The sequence below is a fragment of the Crocuta crocuta genome, unplaced genomic scaffold, assembly GCF_008692635.1.
Source record: "Crocuta crocuta isolate KB4526 unplaced genomic scaffold, BGI_CrCroc_1.0 scaffold116, whole genome shotgun sequence".
Classification (NCBI taxonomy): domain Eukaryota; kingdom Metazoa; phylum Chordata; class Mammalia; order Carnivora; family Hyaenidae; genus Crocuta; species Crocuta crocuta.
The window spans coordinates 4,721,568-4,734,737 of NW_027531562.1; the positions used below are offsets into that span (position 1 = coordinate 4,721,568).

General features: G+C 34.5%; 1 long non-coding RNA gene across 1 annotated transcript in view; it reads left to right on the top strand.

Annotated features, from left to right (window-relative positions):
* LOC144238814 (uncharacterized) overlaps positions 1-13,170 on the top strand; it is a 42,766-nt gene that overhangs the window by 14,660 nt on the left and 14,936 nt on the right. The window contains exon 4 of the long non-coding RNA XR_013337215.1: positions 7,642-7,742. This is a non-coding gene — a long non-coding RNA (uncharacterized LOC144238814). The remainder of the gene's footprint in view (positions 1-7,641; positions 7,743-13,170) is intronic.

The window sequence follows — 13,170 nt, forward strand, 5'->3', positions numbered from 1 at the left end:
ATCAGACTCTTCATTTTGACTCCAGTCATACATAATCTCAGGGTTTGTGAGTTTGAGCCTTGTGTTGGGCTCTGCCCTGATAATACAGAGCCTGCTTGGGATTCTTTGTCTGTCTCTACGCCCCCCATCTCTCTCTCTCCCCCTCCCTCCCTTTCTATCCCCTCTTCCCTTGCTAGCTCTCTCTCTCTCCCAAAATAAATAAATAAACTTTAATAAAAAAAAAAAAAAGAAAATTCCAAATTAGAATACCAGTGAGATACCACTACATACCTCAAAGGCTGTGAGAATTTGGAGCAATATTACTGGTGAGGTGGCAAAATGCTATAGTCAGTCACTTTGGAAGAGTGTGGAAACTTTCTTATAAAACTAAACATATTCCCACCTATGTAATTATATCACAGGCAGTCATGCTTCTAGATATTTATCCAACTCTTATGCACACTTATTCCACATGCTTGTTTCAGGGCTTGTAATAACTTTGTCATCCCCAAAACCTAGAAACAATCAAGATGTTTTTCAGTAAGTAAATAAACAGCTTTATGTCCACACAATGGAATATCACTTAGTGATGAAAATAAACTAACAAGCCATCAGATGACATAGATAAATTTTAAATGTTTTTAAAGTTTTTATTTATTTTTTTGAGGAAGAGAGAGAGCATATGACCATAGGAGGGGCAGGGAGTGAGGGAGAGAGAGAAAATCCCAAGCAGGCTTTGTACTGTCAGCACAGAGCCTGATGTGGGGCTTGAATTCACAAGCTATGAGATCATGACTGAAGTCAATATCAAAAGTCAAATGCTTAACCAACTGAGTCACACAGGCACCCCCAATAAATATTAAATATATATTTTTAAGTGAAAGAAGCCAGTCTGAAAAGATTATATACTATATAGTTCTAATCATGTGACATCTGGAAAAGGCAAACCTACAGACAGTGAAAAGGTCAGTGACCACAAGGAGGGAGGGAAAGGAATTGAATTGGTAAAGCACAAAGGAGTTATAGGGTGGTGAAACTGTTTAGCATAGTCTGCAATGGTGGACATACAACATTTTGCATTTGTCAAACCCTATGTGACAGTGCTGTACAAAGACTAAAACAATGTATGAAAATTAATTAAAAAACTGTTTAGGAGGTCCTGAGATCTCAGGATAGAATTAAGTAGGTGATAAAAAATATATAACCTTATTACCAGTATATGAAATCTAATTGAAGGTGGTGGGGAGAAAAGGTGCTGACTTAAGTCATTTTGTAAATAAGTAGAATCTGTAAGTCTAAAGGCAGAAGAACTGTCCATAAACACTATACTATAGTTTATAAAGTGTTTTCCCACCATGGGGCTATGGATTAACACTTCTGATACTGCCATACATGTATATTAGAATTAAATAATTAAGTAAATAGTGAATTGTGGAGTCAGGTTTATTAGTGTTGGAATAAAAATTAACAAATAAGCAAAGGAAAAATAAGATGATCAATGTGGTAATGGAATAGAGTTGAAGACATTAGTATGAACTTATGTTTTACTTAATATAGATGTAGATGGTTATGTATAGTATTTATAGATATCTGTATATCATAGATAAATGTTCACACAATATTTATTTGCTCTGACAGCTTAGAGTGCCTAAAAGAAATGGCACTCCATTAGCAAAGAGCACACCTAGTGCCCAGATCTTGGTTTCTAACACCATTCTCCAATAAAAGGAACCAGAGTGCCATATAGAAATGATTGATTCTATATCTGAGGCAGAAAATATACAAGATGAGCCTGCATCATCTTATAGCACCAGAAAGTAGAGAAGTGCTCCACCTCCCCACACACATACACTCTGATGGGGGTATGTTAAAAGGGACACAGAATCCAACTGAAAGAGCTCCCAAAAATTGGGACTAGAACCATGAACAGAGAATTTAAAATGTAGCATTGGAATTTATCCAAAATATAAAGTAAATACCATAAATCCATATTGATGTAAATAAATGACTAAATAAATAAATGAAGGAGAATAGATGAAGATCTCTTATAGAAGAATTCTGAATAATTTGTATTTGTACTTTGCCCTCAAAGAAGTGAAACATAATTCCCCAGTCTTTGAGTACTGTGTATAGCGACTCCCTTCCAAATAGTACACTGTGGAAAGGGTAAGAACAATTATTTGGCAGTGGGGAAGCCTGAGAAACATTACCTCAGCTAGATCTCACATCAACAGTGATAAGTCCTGTTGATTTTTTCTAGATTGATAGGATATAAGGGTAATGGCACTTCAGTTCTATGATCTTCCTCCTCAAGCATATAACACCAATTTAGTTGTGAGAAACACATCAGACAAATCCCAATAGAGGAGCATTTTATAAAATACTTAATAAGTATTCCTCAAAACTGTTAAGGTCATCAAAAACAAGGAAACTCTGATAACTGTCAAAGTAAAGAGTAGCCTATGGAGACCTGACAAGTAAAATGTAATGTTGTATCTTGGATGGGTTTCAGGAAAAGCAGTGAAAAACGGACATTAAGTAAACCAAGGAAGTCTGAATAAAATATGGACTTCAATTAAAAACAGTGTATCGATACTGAGTCATTAATTTTAACAGATGTACTATATTAACATAAGATGTCAATAATAGGGACAATGAGGTACAGAATTGTATAGGGAAATCACTACTGTCTTCATGATTTTTCTATAAATATGAAATATTTACATATAGTAAATATATATATACTAAAAATAAAGTTTATTAACAAAATATGTACTTAATACACAATGAGAAAGAACAAAAAGCCTCCAAATAATTAATTGTATATCAATGGGGTGCCTGGGTGGCTCATTCAGTTAAGCGCCTGACTTGATTTTGGCTCAGGTCATGGATCTCATGGTTTGTGAAATCAAGCCCTGCATCAGGCTCCACACTGACAGATTGGAGCCTGCTTGGGATTCTGTCTCTTCTCTCTCTCTCTGTCTCTGCCTCTCCCCCCAACCTCAAAATAATAAATGTAAAAAACAAACCAACTTTGCATCAAGACACAAGGAAGAAAGGACATAGTAATTAAATCACTCAACCCTACGAGTAAACAGTTTTAGAACCAGGAGTCAAAATGGAGATGGCAAAAGACTTCCACATTTGAACTAAATGTAGTAAGGTAAGGAAGAGAACAGACCATTCTTTCTAACTTTTCTCTCTTTAATTTTACTGTGCAATTTATATTTTTACTTTCAGCATCTTAAAATATTTTGTTTTAAAAACTATCTCTCCTTATTATAAAATTAATATATATTCATGGTAGAAAATTTGGAATGCAAAAAAAAGTGTACAGAAGAAAATAATACCTACAGTTGCACAACCCAGTTACAAAAAGTTTGTTTTAAGTTTTTAGTGTTTTATTTTCTACCCATAACATTTCATTTTATTAAACTTCAGATAGTATGTAGAATAAATATTTCCATAGTAATATGATTATATTTAAAACATTGAGTTACATGTAAAACCTCAGTGAATCTCACCAAGGAAATTTGCCCCATATTATGTTCTAGAGTTTGAATATATTGTATCATTGCATAAATATTTTGGGGATATGTAAATAACTTTACATATAATTATATTAGAAGATATCACATAAATTATGCCTCCATAAAGACATTTTGACTGCATGCTTTTGCTAGTCAAATAAAATAAGTCAATTGAGTTTTAAAACTAAACTGATTGACATCTTAGACATAGAGTCAATTTGATTGAAAATCCTTTTCACGTCTGAGGGAATCATTTATTCAATAAATATTTGCAAACTTACTATATACCAGGCTCTGGAAACAACAGGGAAACAAAGAGATACAGTTCCTAACTTCACAGAACTTATACTCTAGTGGTTGGAATTATCAGAACAGGAATTTTAAACATTCCTCTAATTAATATGCTAAGGGCTTTAGTGGAAAAAGGAGATAACGTGTAAGAATAGATGGGTAAAGTAAGCAGAGAGATACAATATGTAAGGAAGGATTAAAAAGAAATCCTAGAGGGGACCTGGGTGGCTCATTCGGTTAAGCTTCTGAGTCTTGATTGCAGCTCAGGTCAGGATTTCCTGGTTCATGGTATTAGGCCCTGCATTGGGCTCCACACTGAACATGGAGTCTGCAGCTTACTTGGGATTCTCTCTCCCTCCTACACTGCCCCTCCCCGACACACTTGCACATGCATGTGCATGCTCTCTCTCTCGCTCTCTCTCTCAAAAAATGGGGTAGATAAACTTAAAAAAAAAAAAAGTCCCAGATATCAAAAACAGTGGAACAGAAAGATAGAACGCCTTAGTGGGCTCATCAGTAGACTGAACACAGCTGAGGAGAATATCTCTGAGCTTTAGGATATGGCAATGGAAAATTCAAGACTGAAAACCAAAGAAAGAAAGACTGAAAAAAAGGAATATCCAAGAACTATAGGACAACAATAAAAAGTGTAGCATATAAATAATGGCAATATCATTTAAATCCTTAATGACTGAAAATTTCCACCAAACTAATGTCAAATACTAAACCATAGATCCAGGAAGCACAGAGAATAAGCAAGATAAGTATAAAAATATCCTGTACCTCGGCATATTATATTCAACTTTAGAAAATTAAGGATAAAGAAAGAGTCCTGAAGGAAGACAGAAGGCAAAAACATCTTACCTATAGAGGAAAATAGATTAAAATTATATGCTACTTCTCCTTAGAAACTACAAAGGTAAGAGGAGAATAAAGTAAGATAGTGTTGAGAGAAAATAAGGTACTCCCCTAGAATTCTGTGCCCTGTGAAATTATCCTTTAAAAGTGAGGGAGAAATAAAGACTTCCTTAGACACACAAAAAATTGAGAGAATAAATAGAACAGAACTTTTGGTTACACAATTGTCTATATAGAAAACCCAAAAGGATTGACCAAAAACTCCTGAAACTAATAATGGCTTATAACTAGCTTGCAGGATTCAAGGTTAAATGTCATTTGCTTTCCAGAAACAGATCCATAAGTACATAGAATAAACTGATATCTGCCAAAGGGGCGTGGGAGATACAGGCCTCCAGTAATGGAATGAATAAGGCATGGAGATAACAGCTACAACATAAGAAATACAGCCAGTGGTATTGTAATGGCATTGTTTGGTGACAGATGGTAGCTACACTTGTGGTGAGAGTGGCATAACATACAGAATTGTTGCATCACCATGTTATACATCTGAAACTAATGTACCACTGCATGTTGATTATACTTCAAAAAAAAAAAAAAAGAAAAGAAACCGCTTTTCCAAATACCACCAGTGAACAATTGGAAATTGAGATAAAAAACATAATTTTATTTACATTAACATCACCGAAAATGAAATACTTAGATATAAATCGGACAAAACATATACAGACTTATGTGAGGAAAATCACAAGACTGCTGAACAGAATCATAGAGTAAATGAAGAGATATTCTAAGTTCATGTATAAGAACACTCAAAATTATCAAGATGTTAAGGTCTTCCCAACTTGATCTATAGATCCAATGCAATGCCAGTCAAGATCCCAAACTGACTTTGGATATTAACAAACTGATTCTAAAGTGTATATGGAGATTCAAATGAGCCATAACAACAAACTGAATATTGGAGAAGTATAAAATCAGAGTGACACTGTCTGACTCGTGACCCACTATAAAACTATAGTAATGAAGACAGTGTGGTATTGGTGAAAAAAGAGATAACTAGATCTAAGGAGCAGAACAAACACCCAAAAGTGGACCCACATAAATAAGGTCAACTGATATTTGACAAGAGGAGCAAAGGCAATACAGTGGGGAAAAGGTACTCTTTTGAACAAATGGGCTTTGAAACAACTGGACATCCACATGCAAAAAAATATATATCTGGACATAGACCTTACACTCTTCATAAAAATCAACTCTAAATGGATCACAAGCCTAAATGTAAAATGCAAAATTGTAAAATTCCTAGAATATAAAATAGAGCAAACCGAAGTAACGGTGGATATAGCAGTGACTTTTTGATACAACACAAAAGACCTGATCCCTGAGGAAAAACAATTGATTTGCTGAGCTTTTTTAAATCAAAAACCTTTGCTGTACAAAAGACAGGTCAAGGGAATGAGAAGACAAACCAAAGACTGGAAGAAGACATTTAGAAGAAAAAAATCTGATGATGGATTGTTAACCAAAATATGCCAAAGACTCAAACCTCAGCAATAAGAATATAACCTTATTAAAATATGGGCAGAAGACTTGAATAAACTTCGACTAAAGAAGATAGAGAGAAAGCAAGTATGTATATGAGAAGACGTTCAACATCATACGCCTTTAGGTAATTGCAAATTAAAACAATGAGACGCCACTATGCATCTGTTGGAGTGGTCAAAATCCTAGACACTGAACATTCCAAAGATGAGAAAATATGTAAAGTAACTGGAATTCTAATTTATTGCTGGTGGTAAATAAAAATATTACAACCACTTTGTTAGACACTTTGGCAATTTCTTCTTAAAGATGCTCTTCCTTTATTATCCAGCAGTTGTACTTCTTGGTGTTTGCTCATACTAATGAAAATAAAAACCTGCACATGGATGCTTATAGCCGATTTCTTCATAATTGCTGAAACTTGGAAGCAGCCCAGATGTCCTTCTGTAGAAGAATGGGTAAATAAACTGTGGTACATCGAGACAATGTAATATTATTCAGTGAGAAAGAGAAATGAACTGTCAAGTCACTAAAAGACATGGAGGAGATCTAAATGCATATTACTAAGTGGGGAAAAAAAGCCAGTATGAAAAGGCTACATGCTGTATGATTCTAATTAAATGACATTCTGGAAAAGGAACAACTATGGAGACAGTGAAAAGATCAGTGGTTTCCAGGAAATGGAGAGAGGAGAGAGAAATAGGTGAAGCATAGAGAATTTTTAGGGCCGTGAAACCATTCTGTATGATACTGCAGTGGTGAATATGTGTCATTACATATTTGACAAAATTAATAGGATGTACAACATACGAGTCAACCCTAATGTAAACTATGGGCTTGGGATGATAGTGTGTCAATATGCGTTCATCAAATGTGGGTGATAGGATGTCAATAAGGAGATTATACACTTGTCAGAAAAGGGAAGTATGTGGGTATTTTCTGTACTTTTGTTCAATTTTGCTGTGAATAAAAAGACTGCTCTAAAAAACTTCATAATTTAAAAACTTGAAATGGTATGGCTGAGTATCTAATGAAATATCCTGGCTAAAATGTCAAAATTATTTATTTTTTAAGAATTTTAAGTACATATCTCCACAAAACCTAAAACTATAAAATATAGAGACAAAACATATAATTTATTTTCATATGGATATACGATTAGGATTACAATTTATATAATGAATAGGAATAAGAATTGTTAGTCTTTTTTTAAAAATGGAATTTAGGGTGGTATTAGCAATTGAGGCAAAAGCGAGACAGAAGACAAACCTTGAGAATGTCGGCAGGAAATTGAGTTGAGTTTTCAAAAAGTCTGAACTGACATTTGAAGCAAGGTTTATGATAAGGTTCAGACTGGCAATGGCTGGTTATGTATTTTGTAGTTTGACTCAGTGGAATCAAGCCATATATGATAAGGTACTTTTAATTTCTTTTTCAGGTTTATAACCTTTCTGAGATCAGGAACTTTATATGAAAACAGAACCATCCTGAAAATGATGAAGAAATATTTCTTCCATTCAAAGGAAAACAATGTAGAAGGTAAATAATTATGGACAGTTTCTGGGATCTTTAAGCAGTTTCTTTTCCTCTACCAGTTGTTTTCCCCTTCCTGTATAATCACTCTCAGTTCGATATTTTCTTTTTATACAGGGCTAGTGAGCTGATGACATAAAGTATAAAATATAAGATGATGCAAATTTCAGGGCAGGTTCTGTCATTAGCTATGTGTATTCTTATTCATAGATCACTACACAAACCATTTGCCCTTCTTTGTTCCAATCTCACCATTTAGAGCGACACAGACAATGCTTAAGTTCATTCATTTAGTCAGCCATTCAATGATTATTTATTGAGCACTTATTATGTGCAAGGTGCTATTCTGGGATATAATACTAAGCACAAGAAGAATCGCTTTGCCCTCGTCGAGATCACTGTTCACTGGAAGAGATGGGTAATAATGAAATAATCACATACAATGTTAAGGGCTAGGAAGAATCAATGCATAAGAGGGAACATAAGCACTCATCTTTGGGAAGTCAGAGGAAAACTGTCCCCTAAGAAGTGAAAATTAAGCTGAAGTTGAAGAATAAATAGCATTTATCTGGTGAAAGAGGGCAGGAAAGAGCAACCCAGGCAGAAAATATTTAGTTAAATATGCTGGCATAGATAGGGCTTAATATGAGCTTACTGTCAACATATAATAGTAAATAATGGAATAATTGCTTACACAAATGATATAACTGACTTTGCAGTAAACATGTATTTCAAACTCTAAAATTATTAAATTGGCTCTCTTAGGGAGATGAGATCATGAGTGGGTCTTTTTATCTTTTATTTCCTATTTTTCTAAATATAGTTGAAATTGTTTCACACAATGGGAATATTTTTTTGAAGACACAAATAAAATAATTGCGTTACCTCTATTGTGTTTTACTAAATAGCTTGTATCCTTGCTTCTTTATTAAAAAAATTTAGTATTCAACATCTTATTTCAATCAATGTAAACTGATTTTCTCAAAGATACTAGATTCTTTTAAATGCCCCCATTTATAACCTATGCCATTCTTGGCACAGAGGACGGCCTTATAAGGGAAGGGGTGATATACCCCGAGAGGGACCTCTCGACCAGTCAGAATGCTCATTATCAGTCCAATTATCCCCTGATAATTGGCCTGCCTGTGGGAATAATAGGCTGGGATGATTTAACTCAGTGCTGACATATTTATATTTATAGCATCCTACAGACTGCATTCTAAACTTCTTAACTTTTCCTGAAATAATGGAAGAAACTGATTCTAGCTGTAAGAATATTTTATTTGCTCAATATTTAACTTTCTGTGAACACTGAAGGACACTCTGCTGAGACCCAGGGAGCATTCCTTGTTTGTACTAAACTTCTCAGTGTTGGCAATAAACCTCACATAATGTCCAGCTCTCTTATTTTTCTCTATACAACATTCTTCCAAAAGACAAATGTCCCTTCTTGGACTCTGTGAAATTTCGTCATAGGATAACACTCTTAGAATGGAGTCACTTGGCTTGTGAATGCTTTACCAACATTTCAACACTTCTGGATGGCTGGCCGATGTCCAAATGAGTGTAGGGAATGGCCAAGGAGAGGAATTGTGACGGAATTTTACAGAGGATAGGGTATTTGCTTTTGTGTGTTTCTTGAAATAATTAGGTTGAGTTAGGTTACACTCATGGTATATAGTAATTTAAAGTTTCCAATTTGAGATTCTAATGTCCTAGCTTTTTTGTATCTTGTGCTGAAATGTGTTAGCAGGATGGGGATGTTTGCATCCTCTAGATCTCCTTTTTTAGTTGCATAAATTTATCTGTTTAATAAATAGTTCATACACTGGCCAGAAACCAAGTGGACAAACTGTACTCACTAACCCTTTAATACTTGGCTCCTTTGTATAATGACCTGGCCCATTATTAGATAATGAAAGAGTGTATGAGAAAGTGGGAGATTATTTATGATGGAAACAAAATGAAACTAATGGGACAAGATTTGAAAGCTGTGATGCATGAAAGGTGCTATGCAGGCAGCTTTGGCACCATGACAAGCAGAGAGAAAGGCTCAGTGGGAAGCAGCAGTGTGAACATGACTATGAAAAAGAAAGAATGGATTTCCTGAATGAATCCTTGCCATCTGGTGTTTGTTTAATACACAATGAAGGTCAAATGGCTACTGATCCTTTTTTCTATAGTCCAGTGACTACAAGAATGAGAGGAATCAATGAGTTTATCGATATGTCTGGAAATGACTCACCATATGATCTGATTGAGTCAATAAAACTGAAGTAAGTTGTCATTACTCTTTCAAATGTGGTTTGGATCCGTGACTACAGTACTGCATTTTATTTCTTAGCCAATTTGCTGGATCAAATGTGATCACGACTTTTTTCAAGATTAATGTTTTGAAGCATTTAATTTTATAGGTATGTACAACTAATTTAATTTATAGGTATGTACAATTTTATAGGTCAGGAAAAAGTCTTTCTTAAAGCTGAATGTTTCTCCTACTTTCAAATGGATCTGATAAACATTTGTTTCTGTTGGTTGGTGGTAGATTAAATAAGTTTTTCCTACTCTGCCTTTTTTATGTATGAGATTGATTATACACCCATTTTATGTAATTATTCCTAGGGGACATATTAACTTTTGGTGAAATTGTTTTTTTAGCATTATAGGTAAACAGCATACACTTTGGGGAAGTCATACGTAAGTCGAACATATTATTTTATGTAACATTTTCCCTGCACATTGTTCCAGGGATGTACTCCCCACAGTATGATCCTAGAACTCTTACCCTCTACTACTAAAGATGCAGGGTTTTCTGTTAAATTCTTTCTAACGACTAAAATAAAAGATACTTTTCTCACATTAATATTTCTCAGCTGCCATAAAAACAGGGATAGGAGAAGCCAAAAATAGAGGAGCCAGCTGTGGGAGGCTGCTTTTTTTTTTTTTTTTTTTCAGGAAAACTCAGAAAAGTCTTTCAAATTCATTCCATAAAGAGTGTGTTAAAACAAATACTGTTTCACGTGCTTGAATGCTTTACTTTAGAAGCTGATATACACTCAATTGTGACACAGTGAATGTTACCTGACTGTGGCGGTAGTAGGATTGTTAAGTTTGTCTCTCAGGTGGATCTATTTAGTATTCTTTATCTCTTCTCTTTTTTGAGAAGACTCTTTACTAAAGCTAGTTAATTAAAATAAGAGTGAGGCAATTATGAAAAAAATTCCCTTCTCCCTCAAGCAGACTCAATGTGTTTTATTCTAGATGCCACACATCTTGTTGGTGTTTTGAATTTTTTTCCCTGAGCATGAAATAATTACATGTTCTCCTGAGTATGTTAAAGAAAAAACAAAGTCTCGCCCATCATTCCAGTATGCAGCACCATATTTAATATGTTAACCTATTTAATTTTTCTATTTTTTCCTTACTTAACTGAGTAAACACTATAAGTACAATTTTACAATTTGATTTTTCTTTACTTAACACTTTACCTGTGATATTTATGTCCCTGAAGCCTTTTCTGATACTCTCATGTCCAGGTAGATCTGCCTTTCCCTTCCTTTGTGTTCCTACCACACTGTGAAATTATATTCTGACATAGTATCTTTAGTATTATGTTTGTATATTTTTATTTATCATCTGTAAAAGCTCAGAAGGCAATAACCTACATTTTATGTCTTTTGCACCGTAAAAGAGTTTACTGATTAAAGGATGTAGACAACAGTAGATATTCCCCTAATCATTAGAATTGCCTATGTAATGAGGATATTAAAACAGAGGATTTTTACAACAGAAATCATGTGTTTCTTGTACTTGGTAAGAATTTGAATTCTATAACACATAAGGATGTTTAAAACCTCAAGATACTAATATTCTATTTGATTGACAAATAAACTGCTTAATGGCTAGGTATGCCTAGCTCTTGAGTATAAAGTCAGTAAATTTGCATGGTTCATTATGACCAACTGGCCATCATTATTTTAAACTAGCAGCATTTATATATGTATTTATTTTTTTCCAGCTTCATTGGAATATTATTGGCACATAACACATGTAAGCTTAAGCTGTAAACATAATGATTTGCATACATATTGCAAAATGTTTACCACAATGAGTTTAGTTTACACATCCATGGCCTCACACACTTACCATTTTTTACTGCTTATTTTTGAGAAAGAAAGAGAGAGACATGAGTGGGTGGGGCAGGGCATAGAGAGAGGGGCTCAGAGGATCTAAGGTAGGCTCTGTGCTGACAGCAGCCAGCTTAGTGTAGGGCTTGAACTCATGAGTCAAAGTCACATGCTCAACCAACTGAACCACCCAGGCACCCCAAGAATTGCCATTTTTTAAATGAATATGTGGTATTAACTTTTAAGATGGACTGTCTTAACACCTTTCAAATATTTAATGCAACATTGTTAATTATAGTCACCATGGTGTACATTAGATCCCAGAACTTACTCATTTTATGGCCGGAGGTGTATGCCCCTTGACCCCATTTCCCCATACCTTAGACCCTGGCAACCACCATTCTACTGTGTTTCTATGAGTTTGTCTTTGTTAGATTCCATATGAAAGTGAGGACCTACACTATTTGTCTTTCTCTGTCTGACTTATTTTACTTAGCATAATGTCCTCAAGGCCTATGAATTTTGTTACAAAAGACAGGATTTCCTTCTTTTCAATGAAACTGGCCATCATTTATAGGGTCATGTACATGCACCAGACCTTGGAGGTCTCTTGGTAGCAAATGCCAGTAAGGTAGGTTGACAGGCCGACAGGGCTATGGGTGCTCTACTTACACTTTTAGATATAACTTGGAAGATAACTGGATTCAATTGGAGCTTGCAAAATCCCTACAGTATAGAATTGATTTTTAGGTTAATTGCCTTGGATTTTCTCAAGGTGAAAGGTGCAATAGAAATGTCAAAATGTGAGTACAGTTATTATATTCCGTTATCAACCAGTAGCTTTACCTCTTATGACTCATTTATTCCAAAGTTGGCATAAAAACTGAGGAGCAGTTCTAAATTCAAACTTTGAATAAAGAAAAAGTAAATTTGGGATTTATTCAGCATAAATAAACTTCATCATATATATATATATATTTTCAAATCCATGAATTTTAACTGTACAGCTATTTTGCCTGCTGTTCTTTTTTGAAACAAAAAATATGTGGGTACATATTGTTTTAACAGACGGATGTTGGGATTATGCAAATAGCTAGTAATTTTAACTATAGGAAATCTTTATTATGTTTCTACTGTGCTTGCTTGTCATTTTTTAGGATGTGATTCATTAGATTAAAAATATGGTTCTTCATCTATTTTCCATGTCTCCTTTTCCTTTGGGTAATAAAGACTGACTTTAAAAAATGTGATTTCCCAAAGACATAACCTGATATCAAACATGTTAGCAAAAATATTTGCCTGAGTCA